The following is a 21,210-nucleotide window of genomic DNA, read 5'->3' as shown; positions in this document are numbered from 1 at the left end:
CATTCTCCAGCCCCCATCACACATAAACAATGGGGACCTCAAGAACTGGAGCCTGGAAAGGATCCAAGATGATCTGGGCACAGGAGAGGCAGGGAGGGCCCAAGGACAAGCTTGGAAGGGGGTCGAGGGGCTGGGCAGGCACTTTCCCATCCCACTTCAACCCCGGGAGGGTCCACTTTTACATACTTGGTTTTTGCTTAAGATCCATTTTGAAGAAAGCATTCCACTTGTTAACAAGTCCCAAATCCCCTTATTGTATGTACAGATGAAAACCCTGAGGCTTGAAGAGGCTTACCCAGGAGACTCCCCCAAGATCACGAGGCGGGGGCAGTGACAGAGTAGCGAGAGCAACCAGCCCAGGGCTCCCCGTCCCAGGGCAGCGCCCTGTCCTTCACCTCTCCCTGTGAGGGAGCACAGGTTGGCAAACAGGTGCAGGAAGGGTTCTTCTACGCAGTCAGGAGAAGAAAGAGGGAGAGGGCTCAGAGGCACACTGAGGGCAACGGAGGGCCACCCTCTGGGGATAAAGATGCTAGTGTGGACTAAGTGTTTTCACATCTTGGATTGCAGGAGCCAGGAAGCTTCAAGTGCAGTCTCCATGGCAAGCCTACGCCTGGGCACAGGTCAGTGGAGTCCAGGTCACCAAAAACTGCCAATCTCTGCCTTGCGAATCTCTCTCCCATTTTCCCAAAGTGATGCCACCCTCTCCCAAGGCTCCCTGCCTTTTTTCCTACTTCCTGTCTTTCTCCAGTCACTCAGCCTGGCTTTGCTAAGCTAAGTAAGCAGGAGGATCAGGGAAAAGGGAAGGGCAAGGATCCCACGGATTAGAGAGACCCAGGAGCAGATTAGTAAAGGGATTACCCAGCTCCTGCTCTAAATCCTGACTCCTCTCTGGGCTCTAGGAAACCGCCACTTTCTGGGGAGGCAAGGAGAGCAGCCTGACCCTTGGGGGGGAAAGTGGTCCCCGCTCTGTCTCAACTGGCTTCCCGTCTGGCTCAGGTGAGTCAGTGAGTAGGACAGAAGGAAGGGAATGGAATCTTCCATCCTTGGAATTTGATGGAGTTAGGAAGGAGAATAAAAGGAAAAGCAGCTCTCTGCCCCGGAGGAATTTCACACTGGTAGAACTGATACATTCTGGGAGATCAGAGGATGCCAAGGAGCCCTGAGGCAGCAGAGGGGAGCACAGGTTTCCCAATGAGTGGGTCTCGAACTGAGCCTGGGGGAAGGAGTCAGACTCGGGACGGAGGAAGGGGCTGGAGCTCCAGGCAGGACACAGGACTTGTGCAAAAGTTTGAAGGGGACCAGTGAGCAGACGGGGCTAGTTGGGGTGAAAGGCTTAGTTTGAAAAGTAGGGGAAAGTGAGGTAAGAAGGGTAGACAAAGGTCAGATTATGGAGGGCACTGAATAGTAAATTTAAGGGATCTGGATTTGCCTGGAGGCACAGGAGCCTCGAGGAAACTAGAGTTAGGAAGGGGAAAGGCTCTTAAATAACGTCAGGTGATATTAGATAATACAGCTCAGGCTGGACTTGGGCCAGAGAAAAGGGAAGGAAGGAATGAGAGGCATGAAGAAAGAATCTGCAGGATTAGTGATGGGTAAGATATGAGTGGAGAAAAGCAGAGAAGAGGAGAAAGGGGATTAAACTCCAAGGTTTCTGACCTGAGTGTCTAGGAGAAAGACCACTGCTGAACAGGAGGCATGCCTGAAGGAGGAGGAGATGGTTTGGTGTGAGAAGATGAGTTGAGTTTCCAACATGTAGCATCTAAGGTGAGTTACTCGAGTGGAAATGTCTTATAGACTCTTGGAAGTGGAGGGCTGAGCAAGGGAGCAGGGCCAGCGTGGAGGTAGAGCCCAGGAGTCGGCTGAACTGACAAGGGTGGATGGGGCGGGAGATCTAAGCACACGTGGCTCCTTGGTTCTAGAGGAGGCTGCCATCCAGAGGCTGCCGCTGGACTTCCAGACAGGCTGACATTTAGTGTATCCCTAGCAAAGATGAGGTCCACGGGAGAGGGCTTATCTGTGAACCCAGAACACGGAAGAAGGAGAGGATTAAGGAGAATGGCAAATTATACAACCTAAACAATTTGATGCTCCCATAAAGCCTACATCTCTTAAATTCATCTAGGCGCCAATTTCAACTCAGAACATACAAGCCTCCAGTTAACCAGCAGACACTACCCATGTCCCCCAAATCATTCCAAATGGCATAATTTGTCCAGATTCTTAAACACGAACTATTCTCATAGTCTCCCGCATGCCCTCCTCAATGTCAAGCTCTCTTTTCTCTGAGCCACCTTCCACGTCCCTGCCCAAAGCCGATCACAGCCTCTTCACTCAAGCAGACACCTCCACAGCTCCCTGCAGCCTTCACAGTGACCGTGTTCACACCTTATCTTACTTCACCCTTATCTTTGTCGCCCTTCGACACCCTTGGCTCCACCCAAAATGAATCATTCAAAAAACGCCTTCCCACCTCCCTGCTTTTACTTGTACCCTTCTTTGACCACAGCCACTATCCTAGGTTTCCATGGCCGTGTATGCCCTTTCAGAGCTTTTCCACATGCCTCTTCGCGCAGGAAGCATTCCCAGACTCCCCAGACACAAGTCAGCTCTCCATCCTCTGACCTCACCGCACTTTACGGCACCTCTTTTACGGCACTGTAAGTCGCGATCTCGTCTTACACTCACTTATCTTTATGTATCATCCCCCCAGCAGACTGTAAACCCTCCCTCAAATGTAGGGAGAGAAGACTAGGCTCGGAGAGTGCCAGTGGTGAAGACGGGGAGAAATATTGTATTAAACACACTCCTGGGACGGCTTACAAATGAGGAAGCGAAGGCTCCGTGGGGTTATATAACTTGGCAAAGCACACAGGTAGAAGGCGACAGAGTCAAGACTCAAACCCGCATCTTTCAGAAGCAAAACCCGTCACCTCTTCAGGGATAGCGTCTGGCGGTGTTTTACGGGGCATTTTCACACAAGGCAAGTATTTCTCTCAACAGCCCTCTCAGGGATGTGGTGCTATTTCTTCACTTTCAAATGAGAAAAGTGAGGCTCGGAAGAGTGAAGAGACTTGCTCAAAGTCACAGGGTAGCGAGCGGAAGAACATCGACTAGAGCCGGGTCTCCCAACTCCTGGCTGTCTGTCCAGCCACCAGGCTGCCAAACTGTGTGGGGCTGGGGGCTCGGGACAGCCACTTCCAACTGCCTAAACTGACATCACTGCATTTCAGCCGAATGTCTGTGTGAACAGCAGAGGGAACGTAACGGGATGCTGACAAGAGGGCTTCGAAGGTGCCAGAGTATCAGGTCTCTTGTAACCTGGCTGGAGCAGGAGCTGGGGGTGGGGAGAGCTTAAGCTGACCTGAGGGAGAGGAGCTGGGGTCTGGCTCCAAAGGCTCCTGGTGAACAAAGAGGTGTGCTTGGGTTAGGGAGGGAGTCGGGAGGCGGGAGAAACTACACTAATTTAGAAAGCAAACAAAGATGTGATGCTCCAAGCGGCCAGGACCGGAGGAAGGACTGTTCACTCACAGGCAAGGACGGGAACTCCAGGAACAGCAAGGCCGAACTCCGGGCAGAATGCCCAGCAGGCCCATGAGGAGCCTCCTGAGCCCGTGGATGTCCCAGAGGGGGTGCAAAAGCTGGGGGAGCTGACAGAGCCAGGTGGAAGACCTTCCAAGAAAGAAGGGGTATGAAAAAGGGGGACAGTGGTCCTGGGGCCCTCAAAGTTGTTGGGAGAATTGGCCTAACTGAAAGGAAGCCCAGAGACGAGAATTCAACGCAGGACCAAGTTCTAAACACTGGGCCGGGTGCATCCCGTTGAGCCCCCAGCTAGTGAGCGAGGGTGGCAGATTCTGTGTGGGTGGATTTCAGGACATAAAAGGGAAGAAGTGAACTGGAGAGGAGGAAAATGTTAGTGACCTGTCGGCCAGATAGAAAAGGGGAAGGCTCACCCTTCCACGGGTATTGGCAGTGGTTGATCTTAGTTCTCATCACATTGACCGGCTGCCTGCTGGGAAAAGGTAAGAGGTGGGGGGGTGGGGCCGGACAACCAGGGGTACATCCCTTCCTGCAGCCCACCATAGCCTCCCTGGAGGGTCCCTTGGAAACAAAATCCTGCCCTCCTCTCCATCCACCGTTGTGTCTAGGTAAAAAGTGCATCGGAATATGCAGTCTCCCGTCTGCTCTCTTAATCAAACTGTCATCGTGAGTAATAATTACACCTTGGGAAACAGCAGAGTGACTCAAAAAGCCATCCCCTCCCGGCTGCCACCCCCTCACACAGCTCAGAGCTTCGGAAGCGAAGCCACCATTTTCTCCTGCCTGTCAGCCCTCTCAACACCTTAAATGACCACTCGGACTCCAGCATCTGACGGGCAGTAGTAGAAAGTCTCTTTGCAGTCTAAAGAGCTAATTAGGCCTGGCTGTTCATCAAACACAGTGAATTGGGGGAGGAGGGGGGGCAAGAAGCAAATACTGTATACGTGATACATGCCAACCAGACCCCACAGGCGAGAAGACTTCTGCCCCTCAGAAGATGGCGTTTTTTCCTCAGGAAAAAAATAACGGTGCTTCCCTATCGGCTTAGATTAACCATAAGAGTAAAAATACAATGATAAGGAGAGCCACCACTTATTGACTGCCAACTGCGTGGCTGTTAAAGGACCAAATGTTTTATGTGCAGTCGAGGCTATGAAGCTGGCGCATAAGGGCACCTGGGACGTTCACATACTGAGATAGTCTATGCTACCGGTAACTGTCTGCTACCCCAGCCCCGGCCTGCCTGCCTCCTCCAGCCCCTAGGTTCCACCGGACCCTCGCACAGCATGGCGTTGCACGGATCCCACTCCAGGCAGTGGCTGGTATCGGTTCTGTTAGATCCTGTCGGAGCTTTAGCGGCGGTTAATGTTTTGATTATCACTCCTGGCATACTCTCACACTCACAAGCCCTGTCGTCATCGCCACCTTACGGATGAGGAAGAGAGGGCTGAACAATGTGCCTAAGAGGCCCAGAGCTAGAGTTGGAAACCAGCCTGACCGACGGAGGCTGGGTGCTTCACCACCGGACCACCAACCAGGTCACCGGGCAGAGACAGTGTTCTTCTCCTTGCTCTTCCCCCTTTACCCTACAACTGATGCAAAGTCTAAGAAGAAGTCTTTTTTTTAAGACTATGTACTTATTTATGTGTTTGGAAGATTAGCCCTGAGCTAATATCTGCCGCCAATCCTCCTCCTTTTTGCTGAGGAAGACTGGCCCTGAGTTAATATCTGTGCCCATCTTCCTCTGCTTTATATGTGGGATACCTACCACAGCATGGCTTGACAAGCGGTATGTCCAGGATCCCAACCGGTGGACCGTGGGCCGCCAATGTGGAGCATGTAAATTTAACCGCTAGGCCACTGGGCCGGCCCCAAGAAGTCTTAATCATCGGGCAAGCAAGAATTCCTGTTAATTACCACCTTTCAGCCCTAAGCACTTCAGCATCTGTACTCCAGCCACCCCAGTGTGACCCCCTCAGGGCCCCATTCATCTGGGAGGCCAGGGCCACACGGTCCCAAGCCATGACTCCCAGGCAGGGGAAACCTAGGGGCCTGGAGACCTACCACCAGGGGTCCACCCCAGGACGTGCTCCCTCCCCTCCCCTACCTCATCACCAACTCTACTTGTCTTTCCAGTATCAGGACACATGGAACTACCGCCATCACCATGCGGGGCTGCATGCTAAGAGATTGTCCCTTTTCCCCAGGGTCCTCTGAACAACGGGAAATGGGCGTAAGCTGCGGAAGGAAGATCTAGGCTGACATGGGGAGGACTTTGTGCTCATGAAGGATGTGTGGTTCTGGGACACTTGCACACAGATCACAAATCTCTGAAGAGCTTCTGTAAGTTGGACACTGCTGAGTCTGCGGTAAATTAGGACCACTCTGCCTAGAGTTACCGGATGAAAACTGTCCCCCGAAAGAGCTGCTTGGTCCCCGGACTGCCCCCGCATCAACAGTCACTAGATGTGGAATGCTATTTTCCTTGAGACAGTAATAGGTGTTCCCACCATGCCCCTGCAACGGTTCTACAGTCAAATTTAGGGAATTCTACTAAACCCAGTGATACAGACGCCTTTTCTGCAGGACTTATCATAACCTTGACCCTGCAAATACGTACAACACATATCCAAGAGTGGGCTTATTTGAAGGTTTCACCACTGGAACACCTACACCAGTCTCATGGCGTAGAGTTTCTCTGGACACTGTTGGGCAAATGCTGCTCTGAAGAGCCAGGGACAAGTGCTTATCACTGGGTGGGGGGATGGGGAGATCCAGCCACTGGAAAGAGGGACCATTTTTAACCCAGCGGTTCCCACAAGGGAAACACACTTTCCATTTCCTCTTTCTCTTAACGAATTCTTAACTCCCTCCAGGTTCCCTTTTCGGAGGCCCCCTAATTTGTTCTCACAAATGCTCCCATTAAAGTCAAAACACGGTTCACAAGGCACCCTTCCTTGTTCTGTTTTTCTAATAAGGTTCTCATTATCAAAGTGGGAATAATGACAGCCAAATTTTATGGCGCACTTGTCTGTGTCAGGCACTGTGCTAGGTGTTTTACGTGGATTCCTTCTTTCCATTCATTCCCATTTCCTTTCAGTTAATTCTCCTCTGAGCTACTCCATCTCCCACCAACCGCCACCGCCCTCCAAGAGGAGACTGGGCCTTTCCGGCCTGGATGCAGGTCACCTGGGAGCGGGCGGAGCTGAAGGAAGGCTTTAGCTCTCTGCTCAGGAGTGAACCCCTCTCTCACCAGAAGTGGAAGCCCACCACATATTTCCCCTGGGACCTCTGAGTGCTCGATAAATAAGAGGGGAAATAAATGAGCCCCAAGCACTTTGTGGAGGCTGCTTCCGTGACCTCTGTGAAGGTGCCACAGAAATTAATATCTACCACTTTTTCTTTAGTACTCATTAGGCAATCTACATACATTGTCATAGATCCTCTCAACCACCCAGACAAATAGACATTCCTGTCCTCACTTCAGAAGAGAGACGCTGGGGCCCCGAGTGGCCTCACAGCCGGGCAAGCGGCCACACTGGGATTTGAATCCAGGCCCATCGGGCTCCAAAGCCCAATTTGTTTCCGAGGTATCATCATCCTTGAGCTGCGTAGATGAACAAGCTGACCAAGGAACTGATTATTTATTTTTTTGGAAATAACGTGGTCAATCAGTGAAGGAGCCCAAAAGCAGAATCCAAGAGGATGGGTTGCAAGATAAATACGTCTTGAGCTTTTTCGTGGGGTGCCCGGGCACGCCTCCGCTTCACATCCCAGCATAGGAGCACCCTCTGCCTCTCCCGGAAGAGGGCTGCCAGATAAAATACCAGACATCCAGGTAACTTTAAATTTCAGACAAACAACGAATAATGTCTTAGTATAACTATGTCCCAAATATTGCATGCGGCATACTCATACTTGAAAAATATTCATTGCTTATCTGAAATTCAAATCTGAGTGTCCTGTATTTTTATTTGCTAAATCTGGCAGCCCTACCCTGGAGTCAGCGGCATGCTGGGAAGTCTCGTGCCTGGCTCCAGGTCCCAAGTGCTGCTCCCACAGGAGTTGCCATGGCAGCCTGAGCAGGCCTTCTGGAGCCGTCTACTTACCTCTCCAGCTCCACCTCGCCCCTGCAGTCTCCAGCTCTGAACAAGCTGAGCTACTTTCAGTTTCCCGGCTGCGTCATGCTGCTTCTGGCCTCAGGTCTCAGCACTTGCTGTGTTCTGTGCTGGTCTTCCTCCCCCACTTTCCCTCCCTGGCTAATTTTTATTGACCCCTCAGGTCTCCGCTTAGAGTCACTTCTGCCAGGAAGACTTCCAGACACCCCTGAGCGTCTCCTCCCACAGCTCCGCACCCTGGGTTGGTTAGCACCCTGCCCCTTCCCGCCGCAGCACCCACCACTCACTGCACTGCTCTGGCGAGCAGGGGCTGGTCACAGGCGCTGGTGTCTCCCCACATCCAGCACCAGCAACTGGCCTCAGGTAGGACTTCAGTAAGTGCTTATCGGATGGATGGATGGATGAATGAATGAATGGAGAATGTCCTGCCAGAGCTGGATCTCTTGAATGTGACTACTTCCTTCCTCTTGAATGTGACTACTTCCTTCCTCCCTTCCACCTTTACTCACTTTTTCATCTCTGCCTCCTTGTCTCCCTCCCCCCAGAAGAGCTGTGCAACGCCGGGCTTAGGTCCACCACAGCATTTCTGGGCCTGCACTTGGCGAGGGGAGAGCAGCCGTGGCATGGAGGGGCCTCTTCAGCCCCTTAGCTCATTACCCCACCAACTGCCCCTGTCGTTCAGTCTAGCTATAGGTCAACGGAAACTCTTCCTCCTCTGGCGTTCTGGGGAATGCCTCCTCTGTGTCCAAACTTCTGCTCTCCTTCTCCCCCTGGCCCCTTTAAAAGAGCCTGATTGAACTGAGCTCCAAGTTTGGAGGGTGGGGAGACGCCAGTGTCAGATGGCTGAGGGTTAGGGCAGGTGGTGGGGCTGGGTGGGCTCAGAACATCACCCGTATGTTCCCTGCGCACCCACCCGAGAGGCTCTGCCCACGCACAGCCTGACAGCAGGGGAGGCGGCACCGATCTTAACCCTTTAGCGGCATTCAGAAGGGAGTTTCTCAGTAAACCAGTGTGGCAGTGAGCGCTAACTTTAGTCCTCACAGCGAGCGCGCGCACACACACTCACACACACACACACACACACACACACACACACACACACTCACACACATCAGAGTCCTGCCTCGACCCCGCTTGCAGAGCTCTGCTTGCTTCCAGTCAGGGCTTGGTTGAGGAGATGCCATCCCAGGGGGAAAAGAAGCCAGTGCTCGGCAGAGGTGTGCACGGGAGGGAGTGTGACCAGGGTGGCGCGCTGAAGGGCGCGGGGAGAGGGGAAAGAGCAGGACGCAGGGACAGGCTGTAAGGCAGAAGCTGAAGTTGGATTCGGAAAGCCTTGGTTTTTGCTCTCTGATCCGACCTTTAGAGGGAGGCGGCTTTTCTGTGCCTTCTCATCATCGCCCCCAGCCTCCCCAGTCTGAATACTTAGGAGGACAAACACCTTTTAGTCTCAAATTAACTCCAGAAATAGAATCCCTCATCCCCTGCGGAAGGCTAGCAAGCCCCAGGCGTGCACCGCACGCGCACCTACGACTTCTGGGTCTGTGGCTCCTTTTCCAGCAACTTCCGGTCCCGTCCAGGTACGCACAACCTCGAATCACCCCCTCCACCCGCTTCCCCCTCATCCAGCCTCCAACTTCTGGCTGGCGCTCAGCCCCGATCGCGGGAGGGGACTCACGGAGGGAAGCGCCGACTCGGGCGGCGGCTCCTCGGCTCGACCAGGTGAGCGGGGGCTGTGGCAGGTACAGGTGAGCGGCGCTGCGGCAGGTAAGGGCTTCTCGGCGGCTCCGGAGGCCTCCGCTGAGTAAGAGGGCTGACAGGTTTGTGTTTTCCCCTCTCCTCCTCCTCGTTAACCACACCCCTGCTGCTCTCCTCCCCACTTCCTTAAGGGGTGGGGTGTGTTGTCTGTGGTGCTGAGTGCATGCCTGCTCCAGCCTCTTACCATAAACTCTGAAATAGACGCCGCCTGCCAATTCCCTGAGCGGCACGTGCCCACCTGGGGGACCATTTCTGCCATCCTCCCACCCCAAATGGGGTCTTCTGCTGTTGTGTGCCCTCTGTGAACAGCTGACCGCCCAATCCCTGCCACCCCTCCACCCTCCTTCCACTCCACTCGCAGACTTTTGGAGCCCACACTTACAGGCTGGTGTTTTTCCTCACTAGCCTCCAGGTATGTTTCAAAGCGGGAGACTGTAGTTGCCTCCCAAACTCTCAGCATCTGTGTCCCTTCCGGTCTCTCCATGTCCTGAAGTGGCCCAGGCCCCTTTTCCAGGCACCAGGGATCAGGTGAATATCACCAGGGGCTTTGGCAGAACTGGTCCCAGTGCCTGAACACCAGGACGAGGTCCCTGGGTCAGGAGAGGGCAGGACTAGAGGGCAGAACAAGAATAGTCCTAGAAGCTGGGCAGCCTTTTCCCGGCTTGTCTCCACGCCAGCCCACTTCACTGCCCAAAGAAGCCGTTCACCTGTTTACTCAGGCCAGCAGGGCAGTGAGATTTGAGGCAGGGACTGAAGGGCGCTTAGCAACACTTTTCCTTCTCACTAGAAACATTCCAGACTTTCTCTTGAGTAGGGGGAGGTGAACCGGACTTAGCATAAGGTCAAAAAGCTGGTGTGTGCTCAGCATCCCCCACATCCTCAGAGTTCCTCTCCAGAGCCCTTATACCCCAAATTTCTTCTTTCTGTATCCTGCAAAGGGTTGGGATCTCCCACAGTTCTAGAGGATGCTATTCACAAGGTCGTCTCTCAGGATGGTGCCCTCTGGCGTTGTGCACCTGCATGTGACAGCCTGGCATACACGACAGCCCCCATGACACTCTCTCACTGCTCACCCCCAAACTCAGGGGATCAGCCACCCCAAGAGAAAAACAGGAAAAGCCAGCATCTGGTGAGCATGTCTAAATGCCAACCACTCTGCTAAAGAAGCACTCAGCTTACCTGGTTTCATTTAATTCTCCCCATTTCCTGAAAATAAAAGCAAGGCTTGGATTAATTAACACGTCCAAGGCCACAAAGCCAAAAAGTCAGTGTTTCTCGGAGTATGACCAGTGGACTACCTGTAGCTTTTAAAGTGCAGATGCCGGGAAGCCACTCCAGGGCTAGTAAAAATCAGAATCTCTAAGCCTGGGGCCCACCCACTCAAACATGGCAACTTACAACCCAGCTGATGGGAGCTCATAGCCACAACTGCTGGGGCTCCCTGTTGTTCACCCCGGGCCCCAAATCTCCATGTTCCCAGGACTCACTTGGAATCTTAGAAGACAACCAAGTAGGTGTCGAGGGAGACCTTGGCCAGGGCTTGGGGCCACAAGGCAAGTGGGACAGATAAACTGGAGTTAGCAGGGAAGCGGGGAAGATGAAGCTAACTGCCCACACCGCAAGGAAGCTTCAGAGGGCTTCAGAAAGTGGGAGGCCCCTCCATATTCTTGCGCGTGGAAGTGGGGTCGATGAAAGGCGACTGGTGTGAAGGTTAGCTGCCTGGGTGACTTGTTGAGGGCCTGTCCAAGTGCTGGCAGTGGGAACTAACGAGCAAAGCAAATCCAGACTGGTTTAAGAAAAGGTGAGTTTGTGTATGCTGCCCCTGTGTGGGCAAATTCATGAACTACAATCTTACCGGGCTCTAATTCAGGGAAAGAACACTTTTCAGATGATTCAAAAATTTCAGGGGTTGTTGAATTCTTCAGCGATTCTTTTTTGAAGCTCCCCCAAAATTCTAGCTCCTAGAATTGTAGAATCATAGGTTTTATTTATGAAAGAGATTTTGAGAAACTGCCTGGGGTGCCAACTCCACCTTCAGGTCTCCTTATGTTCTGTCCAGTGTGGGAACCAGGGTGACATGGTCACACACATCGTTACCTGCCTTTGAAAAGCCTATCAGAAATGCTTTCAGGAGCCTAGGATTTTATATAAATGCTCTAAAAGCATTCTTCCCGTGGCTCATTGTGGGTTGGGATAGTGACCTACCCCAGTGGAGAAGCAAATTATTTCCCTTCTGTCCACTTCTGTCTCTGAGTCTCGAGTGCAGACAGTGCTATTGTGGGAGGCCCTGCCTGGAGGCTGGGGAGAAATGTGTGGCTGGTTCAGCAGGAGGAGAAAACTGTAAGGAAAAATACTGACTTTTCCATTTAGATGTTCCACCCTTACCCCAGGTTCCGGTTATATTGCTCCCCAAACAGATTCCCTTCCAGTCTCCCCCATGAGTGTCGACAGGGCTCCCAGCACCAAGTGTTAAAATCTTGGAGTCACCTTTGACTCCCGCTTCTCCTTCCTTACCTCATAGTCACTCAATCTCTGAGTCCTAGGAATCCTTCAAAGCTTCTTTCCTATTCATCGTTTTCTTTCTAGTCCTATCGCCTCCACTCTGGTTCATGTTCTCTTTGCCTTGTGCCTGGGCTCTTGTGAAAAGGGTTCTCCTGACCTGTCCTCCAGTCCCACCCCGAGAGGAGCTGGGACTAGAGCTCAGAAAAGTAGTCTGAGCTGGTGATGAACTTCCAGGTTGGCATCTGAAACCACAGGAATGGATGAGATTGTCTGGGGCAGGACTAAGGGGGAGCAGAGACCTTAAGGCCCAGTTCTTGCTAAGGGAAAATTTAGTGAAGAGGTGAAAGTCAAATTGGTGGGGGGGGTGAGTAAATTGGAAGTGAAGCCATGGAGGCAGCATGTGCCTACAAGCTTGGCTGAAAGGGGAATTGAGAGACAGGGAGTGAAAGAGGGGTTTGTGGGTCGAAAGAGGCTGTTTTGTCATTTGTTTAAGATGGTAGCTAGTGCGGCAGGTTTAAATGCACGTGGGAAGAATCCAGTCAAGAGGGAAGACGTGACCTTGGCGAGTGAATCCATCTCTCTGAGCTTGCATTTCCTAATCTAGGAGAGTGGTAGAGTACGTATTACCTGCTCTACCTATTTCACAGGGTACTGGGATGCCCACATTCAGTGACAGCTATGAAAATGCTATAGTTATTATTTTTAGAAATGATAGGAATTAAATAGGGTAAGATTAGTAAGGAGAAATCACATATATATCTGTTATATAGATACAGTTTGTCAAGTGTTCACTGTCTGCCAAGAACTTTCATCCATCATCTAATTAATCTTCACAAGAATTCGGTGAGGTCGATGGTAGTATTCCTATTTTGCAGAAAGGAAAAGGAGACTTGAAGAAGGTAAATAATTTGTTCACAGCTGCCCAGGTGGTAAAGAGCAGAGCTGAATCCAGACCCATCATTGGCAGGGCTGGATGGTATGTAATGGGTTTTCTTCATTATGGATAATGGAATTAAATCACATAATGTAAATTTACTATTAAAATAAATTTCATTTTAAAAGAATAGTATGGTTATAAGTGTTCTGAACAAAGAAAAAACTCATGGGCACAAAGACTAAATAATTGGGGTCCTTCTTCACCAGAGGACATCTATCTCTAATTAAACCAGGTACCACTAAGTTTACTAAATGGACCACAGTTGAGGCCAAAAGAAAGAATTCAAACCATGCCCTTGACTTCAAAAGAAACTTTTATTCCATCCATGAAGGCACTGCTGGTTGTCTCCATTTCTTCTTTTATCACAGAATCCCTGAGTTTTAGCTGATCATAGGCTGCCCAAAATAAAGACTACATTTGCCAGTCTCCCTTGCAGGTGTGACCATGTGATTAAGTTCTGGGCAATGGTTGGTGAGTAGAGGTTATGTGTGCAGCTTCAGGATCATGCCCTTTAAGGAAATGGGCATGCCCTCCACTATTGCCTTTTCCACTTCCACCTGATGACGGAACCTGGAGCTGCCATCTTGGTCTGTGGTGCTGAGAATAGCTGAATACCACGAGAGATGAAGCCTGGGTCCCTAGTGCCATCACGTCACCAAGCCAGCCCTAGAGATGGTCTGGACATAGTTGAACTTTTGCACAAGAGAGAAAGAAACACAAATGTATCAGGTTACTGCACTTGAGGCTTTTCTGTTACCATAGGCTAAACTTCATCCTAATATATCATCATTTAGCCTATTCTCTTTTATATACAAACTAAGGCAGAACCTCAATTTCCTCATCTATAAAATGGGAATAATTTACCTTACAGCATTGTTGGAGGACTAGAAATAAGACATGTAAATTTCCTTGCTCATGCTAAGGCTCTTGGCTGACAACCAATGGAAGGTATCATATGCTGTTGTAACTTTTAAAAATGGGTTTCTGAAGTAAAATAATGGTCGCTTTAAAATACTCCATGACCCCTCTGAAAAAATGTGGAGGGGAGAAGTGAAACAAAAACAGTAAAGTTGACAACTGACGTAAGCTGAAGCATGGGTATGCAGAGGTTAATTATACTGCTCTCTCTAGTATGGTGTTTGAAAATGTTCATAGTGAAAAAGTTAAAATAAATAAAATTTTTCCAAAGAGGAAAAAAATAAATTCCTGGACACAATCCAAAGTGAATCTCCTCGGGAAAAATAAAACCGTATTAAATCCATTGAGAAATTAATTTGTGTACCCAAGAGGGAGGGCAGATGGGGAAGGCAGAAGAGTGTTCTTATTTTTCCGTTAAAGAACAGCAGCGGGCAGAGCCTCAGTGCCACAGAGGCCAGGCAGTTTCCATAGGCCCGGGCACTGCTGTCGGGCCTTCCATAGCTCCCCAACATGGCTGCAGAAGTGGGCCGCAGGATGCTCCTTACAGCGCCTGCATGGAAGTGGAGCCTGCCCACCCCGAGTCAGCCCCAGGACTTCTCTGACTTTGGCCTTCTGGACTCACAGTCTTTCACCCCGACCTGTGAGTGAGCTCGCGGTCCCGCACAGCCCATGAATAAGCTCTGAAGAAGCAGAGTGACGGTATGAACCTTGTCTTGCCATTGTTGACTTTCGCAATTCTAACAAATGTGATTATCTGCTCCCAGCCCACGCTAAGATGGAAGCATCAACTAGCAAGTGAGAGCAGGTTGCTACAGGCAGATTCATTGTTAGTAGCCAGAAGAACCTCTTAAAAAGAAAGAAACAAACAAAAAATGCCTAGCAAATGCAAGAACCCACAAAGCACAGGCATCTGTGGCCATTTACAGGACAGACACAAACAACCCTGCACGCTTCACTGACTCCTCAGAGAGCCCCTTTGTTACCCAGCACGGCACAGTAATTATTGTCTATTTTGGCAAATCATGAAGAAAAGTCTAAATTATGTTCTGTATCCTGTATTTTATCTTTTCTGCTTTATCTCCCCAAACGCCCCCTGTACACAGTTGTATATCTTAGTTGCAGGTCCTGCTAGTTGTGGGATGTGGGATGCTGCCTCAACGTGGCCTGACGAGCGGTGCCATGTCTGTGCCCAGGATCCATGTCTGCGCCCAGGATCCGAACCCTGGGCCGCCACAGCGGAGCGCGTGAACATAACCACTCGGCCACAGAGCCGGCCCCATGTATCTTGTATTTTAGAGAAAAAAAGCACATGATATATTTCAGAAAAATTTCTATTCAAAATGTTTGCAATAAAATAATTGGGTGCTTCAAGATAAATTTCAGGAACATGAAAAATCAGCTTCGATTTCATTTTGTCAAGTTGCCAAGCCCCCTGTCTGTACCTGGGTGTTTACCACCCTGGCTCCTTCACAATGAAGAGCAGCAGTGTGGAACTGTCACTGGAGACCTCCGAACAAGGGCTCAAAAGCCCAAATGCCTACAGAGGCAAGGCAGAGAATGTGAGGGAAGCTGGCGGGATAGGGACTGTGGCAAAAAGGAGAACAAATGTCCCTCCCACGGGTAGCAGCTGCTATGCAGCTCAAAAGTCTACTGCCACGCAGGAGAGGAAGCTTAATGTAGCCAGATCTTTCTCTTTCTCAAAGCAAAGGCAGAGAATGAACTATCTGAAAAGGAACTTAAGAAAATAATTCCATCTAATAGTATCAAAAAGAATAAAATATTTAGGAATGAACTTAACCAAGTAGGCGAAAGAACTGTACACTGAAAACTAGAAAACACTGCTGAAAGAAATTATAGGAGACGAACAAATGGAGAGATATCCTGTGTTCATGGATAGGAAGACAACATTGTTAAGATGTTAATACTACGCAAAGTGATCTACAGATTTAATGCAATCCCTATCAAAATCCCAATAGCGTTTAACACAGAAATAAAAAAAAAATTCATATGGAATCTCAAGGGACCCCGATGGTCAAAATAATCTTTAAAAAGAAGAACAAAGTTGGAGGTCTCACGCTTCTCGATTTCCAAACTTATTACAAAGCTACAGTAATCAAAACAGTGTAGTACTGGCATAAAGACAGACATATGGACCAACGGAATAGAGTTGAAAGCCCAGAAATAAACATCACTGTGTTTATGGTCAAATGATCTTCAACAAGGATACCAAGACCACTCAATGGGGAAAGGACAGTCTCTTCAACAAATGGTGCTGGGAAAACTAGATAGCCACATGTAAAAGAATGAAGTTGGACCCTTTCCTTACACCATATATAAAAATTAATTCAAAATGGATCAAGGACCTGTACATAAGACCTAACTGTAAAACTCTTAGAAGAAAACCTAGGGGAAAAGCTTCATGACATTTGGATTTGGCAATGATTTCTTGGATATGACATCAAAAGCACGGGCAACACAGGTAAAAATAGATAAATTGGACTACATCAAAATAAAAAAATTTCTGTGCACCGAAATCAACAAAGCGAAGAGGCAACTTACAGAAAGGGAGAAAATATTTACAAATCATATATCTGATAAGGGGCTAATATCCAGAATATGTAAAGAACTTGTACAACTCAACAACAATGACAAAAAATAACCTGATTAAAAAATGGACAAAGGACTTGAATAGACATTTTTCCAAAGATAATATCCAAATGGCCAACAAGCATATGAATAAATGTTCAACATCACTAATTGTTTGGGAATTCAAATCAAAACCACAAAAAGATATCACCTTACACCCATTAAGATGCCTACTATAAGAAAAACAAGCGGTGGCCAGGATGTAGAGAAATTGGAACCCTTGTGCATTGTTGATGGGAATGTAAAATGGTGCAGCTACTATACAAAACAGCATGGTTGTTCCTCAAAAAGTAAAAAATAGAATTACCACATGAGCAAGAGATTCCACTTTTGGGTATATATCCAAAAGAACTGAAAGCAGGGTCCCAAAGAGATATTTGTATGCCCATGTTCATAGCAGCATTGTTCACAACAGCCAAGAGGTGGGAGCCACCCCAGTGCCCATTGACAGATGAATGGATAAACAAAATGTGGTATCTACCTACAATGGAATATTATTGAGCTTTAGAGAGAAGAAGGAATCTCCAACACATGCTACAACATGGATGAACTTTGAGGACATTACGCTAAGTGACATAAGCCAGTCACAAAAAGACAAATAGTGTTTGATTCCACTTACATAAGGTATCTAGAGTAGTCAAATTCATAGAGACAGAAGGTAGAATTGTGGTTGCCAGGGGCTGGGAGGAGGAGAGGAAGGGCATGTTTTAAATGGATACAGAGTTTCAGTTTTGCACATTGAAAAGTTCTGCAGCCTAGTTGCACAACAATGGGAATACAGTTAACACTCCCGAACTGCACACTTAAAAATGCTTAGGATGGTAAATTTTATGTTTATTTAGCACAATTTAAAAATTTTTTAATGAAAGAAAAAAAGCAAAGTAGAAATCTGATTTTTCATGTGAAATCTCCCAATTTGCAATTCTTGGCCACTGTCTTGAACTTGTAGTTGCCCATCTAATGGCGAGTCTCCCTCTTCCATAATAAATAGCCGAGCCCCAAATGCCTCTCAGTGACCATCCCTCCACCACGTGACTCGGGAACATCCTCATTGGTTTAAGTCAGTCACAGTGGTCTTACTCCCCTGGCCAGTGTTGAATTTAGAAGTGGGCATGTGACCCAGTTCTGGCCACTAAGGTGTGAGCGGAAGTCTTTTGGAGGGTTTTTGGAAAGGTTTCTTGGCTCTAAAAATGAGACATACTGGGGAGAAATGGCCCCATTCCATTTCTGGACGTTGGTTCATATCAGGATAAGATGTCCGGTGCTGCTGCAGTAATTTTCCAACCGAGATGCAGCCACAGGCAGGCCAGAAGATGGAAGGAACCTGGGGTCTTAATGTCGTTGGATCAGACATAGACTTCTTGCCTCCAAACTTTCTGTTATGTGAGATAATCCATCCCCTTATTGTTGAATCATTTTGAGCTGCATTTTAAAAGTGGCAGCTTAGAAGATCATAAATGATACAGAGGGGGAAAAACAAGCCTCTGGATCAAAATAAAAGAGGTCTGCAGCCAAATCTAACCCAAAGGCTGGCAATTTACTACCTGAGCCTTTCTCTAGTCACTTGCATTAGCAGCATTTCTTATGGAAGCTCTCCCTGCATTATTCAAACCAACTCAGAGCCCCTACTCTCCTCTTTTCAATTGTTTGGGCCTCCAAGAAGGCCCAAGCCATCACTGAGTCCCTCATCAAGCATCAGACTACAGCGATTTCCTCAAAGATTTCCTTGGTAACTCTGCTGAACAAACTCTATGCCTGCATCCCTGGTTGCCTAGTTCCTATTGGAAACGGTTCTTGCTACTGCCGGCTCTACGAGTATTGCATTCAGCAGCCATCCTCCTTATCCCTCTAATATTCTTTCATATGAAATCTGCCTTGTCTGATATTAACATAGCCACTCCAGCCTTCTTTGATTTGTGTTAGCATGGTATACCTTTTTCTGTCCTTTTATGTTTAACTTATTTGTATGCTTATATTTAAAGTAGGTTCCTTTTAGGAATATAGTTGGCTCTTGCTTTCTTATCGAATCTAACAGTCTCTGCCTTTTATTTGCACTAGCCACTTTCTGGTCAACTGCTTTAAAAAGAAGGAGAAGGGGAAGGGAAAGGGGCTGTTCTTCTTTCTGCACCCAGAAAATTTTTTCCCCTAACATAACATTTAAAAAATAGTTGTCTGGGGACTGGCCCGTTTGCATAGTGGTTAAGTTCACATGCTCCACTTCAACAGCCCTGGCTTTGTGGGTTCGGATCCCAGGCGTGGACCTGGCACCACCTGTCAAGCCATGCTATGGTGATGTCCCACATAAAATGAAGAAGATTGGCACAGATGTTAGCTCAGGGACAATCTTCCTCAAGCAAAAAGAGGAAGATTGGCAATGCTTGTTAGCTCAGGGCTAATCTTCCTCACACACACACACACACACACACACACAAGTCCGTCGTTCCTTACATAAATTTACATGGTGATAGCAGGGGTGTGTGGAAATGTGGCAGTACCCGGCAAGGATGCCTAGGGTATGGGATGGGGCAAGTTAGAGATAGTGAGAACTACCAGTGGACTTCTGCTATAGTTTATACAGAGGACCTAACTTCAGGGTCCTCTGAAGAAGGCCCTTTCTACTGAAAGAAGAAACAGAAGTTGGTGACAGATTAGTTATAGTCACCAAGATTTCTCTTTCCCAGTCTGGTCTCTGGGTAAGTCTTAGTCACCCTCTTTACCGAAATTATGCAAAGAATGAAAAAAGTTCAGAGTGAGCTGGTAAGAACTTGGAGCATTTAGTTCAATCTTTCCTTTTATAGTTGAGGAAAAGAAAGTGAGAAAAGTGTAATAATATGCCCCAGGTCATGCCCCTGGCTAGTAATGGAGCGTAGAATAAAGCCAACTCCTTCCCGGATTTCCAGAAAGACTGGAGAAACTTACTGGTTTAATGTTAACCTTTGTATTCTACTTAAAGAAAAAAAAGATACATTTAATTTCTACTTTTCATCCTTGTTTTGATTTGTAGCCCTACTTAGTCTGAGAAAAGCAACAACAACAAAACAAGGAAAATCTTATGAGAACAGAATGAAACACATAGATGGCAAAACAGATAGATTCACAGAGCAACTGGGACACATACATAAGAGAATACAGTGAAAGAAAATGAGACTGGAAGAGACAAGATTTTCCAAGGAGGTGCCTGGACTGGGGGATTGTTAGCTCCATCTTGTGGCCTTTTCAGAGATTGCCTCTCAGCTTAATTTTTCAACCAGTCCATCACTCGGGACCTGAGTACTTGTTGAGTGCATGGATCTGGAACAGTGAGTCTCAAACTTTAGTGTGCCTGAGAATCACCTGAAGAGCGGGTGAAAATGCAGATTCCTGGGTCTTTCTGCAAGAAAGAGGAACAGATGGAAGTTGGCCCAGGAAATGTACTTTTAGAAAGCATCCCAGATGACTGCAGGAGGACCGTGAATCATGTATAAGAAACACTGCAGAGGCAGTAAGAATTAGTGATATTCATCCCCTGGGCAATGTGGGGAACCGACTATTCTGAGGAAAAGTTTGGAAGGAAATTGTCAAGAACTATAAAGGGTCTGAGAGTTTAGCCTACTTGCAAACTAACAAGTTAGCTTTGCCACAGTTTCATGAATGCTGGTAGATGAGACTTCTGGGTCAGAGACAAAGGACAGTTTATTACCAACAGTGATAACAGTAGTCAGAGAATCATCACTTGGGCCAGTTTCCTGAGCCCCAATTCCCATAAGCCTAAGCGATTACAGCAGAGTAGGTTGCACTGCAAGAGAGCAACTCAGAGCTTAGGGAACCTAAATCTTTTATAATGGAGATTAAATCGGCCAGACCTTTGCCTGGATGAAGACATTATTTCTGCCTTCCAAGGCTATTTACCATAGAAACATCCTTGAAAAGATAGTCCAAAAAGGGCAGTCAGTGTCTCGGCTCACGTATAGAAGCGTATTCCAACAGAAACCAGGAACGGAAGTGTGTCAGGGGAAAGGAATCCTACATTTAAAGGCCACAAAGTGCTCAAACTGAGGCAGGAATGGGGAGCCGGGGAGGTTCAGGGCTGGCAGGAATCCAGCCTGGATTCTGTTCCTATAGCCAACTTTGCACAAGTCCTTAGTCTCTCTGTTTTAATGAGGACCCGCCTCACGTCATGAGCACTTTCCATACTTATTTCACTTCAATTCTCACATCTCATGGAGACAATGATACTATCGCCACTTGACTCACAAGGAAACAGATTTGGAAAGATCGTGACTTGCCTACTTACTCAAGCACGGGACACGAATCGGGTCTTCTCACAGGTCTTCCTACTACTCCCTTCCCCCACCTGTTTCCTCCTTACCCCAGGGGCAGGACTAGGACTGGCCAAAGTAAGCACACAACTAACGCAAGACGGGGGTAGATCTTTGCAGGGCACTATAACCCTAAGCGGTGAGACACTAACGGCGTTGGGGGACCCGCCTCTACTTCGGAACCAGCAAGCGGACAGCTCTCCTCCACCTCGCGGGGCTGACTTTCGGGGACTAGTTAAGGAAGGGGCTCCTAGACTTCATTTCGCCTATCAAATCGGAAGCAGGTGTCCAGTGACACGGAAACCCTACGCACAGCTGGGGAGTTCCTTCCTCGCTAAACTGGGCCAGCCCGCCGCGGACCGGCGGAGACCACGACTACAGGGGCCCGCCCTCCTCTTCCGGGATTTCCCGCGCCGACCGGAACTGGGGCGGAGCCTCACGAGCTCACCCCGCGCGATTGGCCGGCGCCGCTGTCGCTCAGCGCTCCGAGGGGAAGGGG

General features: G+C 48.6%; 1 protein-coding gene and 1 long non-coding RNA gene across 18 annotated transcripts in view; both read right to left on the bottom strand.

The window, feature by feature from the left end:
* The window catches only part of PTK2B (protein tyrosine kinase 2 beta), a 123,421-nt gene extending 113,790 nt beyond the window's left edge, over positions 1 to 9,631 (bottom strand). For 2 of the 17 annotated variants that reach the window (XM_023636194.2, XM_070256664.1), the window contains exon 1: positions 9,331 to 9,554. The gene's annotated coding sequence lies outside the window, so the exon portion shown is untranslated. Of the gene's footprint in view, positions 1 to 7,646; positions 8,591 to 9,179 lie in introns of those variants that run through there. The other 15 variants (XM_023636192.2, XM_070256632.1, XM_023636191.2 and 12 more) reach the window with 14 other exon arrangements.
* A 3,513-nt stretch (positions 9,632 to 13,144) lies between these two features.
* On the bottom strand, positions 13,145 to 21,121 carry LOC138921708 (uncharacterized). The gene is made up of 2 exons (XR_011434513.1): positions 20,687 to 21,121; positions 13,145 to 13,541 (listed from the first exon to the last, which is right to left on the bottom strand). It is a non-coding gene; the product is annotated as an uncharacterized lncRNA (long non-coding RNA).
* Between the last annotated feature and the right edge of the window lie 89 nt (positions 21,122 to 21,210).

This window comes from Equus caballus, chromosome 2, assembly GCF_041296265.1.
Source record: "Equus caballus isolate H_3958 breed thoroughbred chromosome 2, TB-T2T, whole genome shotgun sequence".
Lineage (NCBI taxonomy): Eukaryota > Metazoa > Chordata > Mammalia > Perissodactyla > Equidae > Equus > Equus caballus.
This window is presented reverse-complemented; position numbering and strand designations above follow the sequence as displayed.